General features: G+C 42.9%; 1 protein-coding gene across 1 annotated transcript in view; it reads left to right on the forward strand.

Moving 5' to 3' along the window:
* Positions 1 to 1,144, forward strand: part of Myo1f (myosin IF) — a 50,447-nt gene that overhangs the window by 31,238 nt on the left and 18,065 nt on the right. The gene's annotated exons all lie outside the window — the stretch shown is intronic.

Raw genomic sequence — 1,144 nt, forward strand, 5'->3', positions numbered from 1 at the left:
GAGGAGAGGAGAGAAGAGAAGAGAAGAGAAGAGAAGAGAAGAGAAGAGAAGAGAAGAGAAGAGAAGAGAAGAGAAGAGAAGAGAAGAGAAGAGAGAGCAACTCCCAGTACACTGAAGAGAAACAAACCCTGGTCTGACTGTGGGTCCCTTTCCAGGGGACGCCCCTGAGTTCAGTTCCTTTGCTTTCTTGTCCGTAATGCCTCCCACAATCCCAACAGTCCAGTGACTGAATAGTTGCCCTTTAAACAAAGAGAAAATACATCACAGGGCTGGGGATCTTTCTCAGCTGGTATACTAGGCAAGCTCTGGGTTCTCTCCCTAGTACTGTATAAATAAGACATGGCTGTGCACTCAGGACGTGGAAGTGGAGGTCACTTTCAACTATACAATGAATCAGGACCATCCTAGGCTCCGTGAAACCCTGCCTCAAAAGGAGAGAGGCTTTGGTGTAGTTCAGTTGGTAAATTTCTTGTCCAATATGCAGGAAGTCCTTGATTCCATTCCCAGTACCACATAAAAGCAGATGTGATAGCATACACCTGTCATCATATCACTTAGAAGGTAGAACAAGAGGATTGGGAGTTCGAAAGCCTCCTTACACTTGGAGTTTGAACTTGAACTATACACAACTCTGTCTCTTAAAACATATAAACAGGACAGGGGAGATAGTTCAGGAGGTGAAACAGTTGTTGCACAAGCGTAATGAACAGTTCAGCCTGGTGTTCGGACTCGTGTACGTACTGAAAAGTCATAGACCTATGGCAAAATGGTAGACAAAGACCCCAGAATGTCTGCCTGACTTAAGTTGAAAAGTCTCAAGTTGAAAAAACAGGGAACATTCAAAGGTTGTCCTTTGACCTGCATGCACCTACACTCACACAAAGACCTTGTAAATACATCAATAGGCAAAAAGGGAGGCATACAGGTAAGGTTCTTGAATCGGTATGCCTTAGAAACAAAACAAGAAATGGGTTCTGGAGCTTGAACTCAGGTCTACATGTTTACATGGCAAATACTTTGCCAACTGAACCAGCTCCCCAGCCTCTCTGCATATTTCTTTGGGGGTATTATTTTGGACCTGTTATTGTGTTTATGGCGAGTTTTTTTTTTTGTTTTGTTTTTTTGTGGGTTTTTTTTTTTTTTT

This window comes from Mus caroli, chromosome 17 (genome assembly GCF_900094665.2).
Source record: "Mus caroli chromosome 17, CAROLI_EIJ_v1.1, whole genome shotgun sequence".
Classification (NCBI taxonomy): Eukaryota; Metazoa; Chordata; class Mammalia; order Rodentia; family Muridae; genus Mus; species Mus caroli.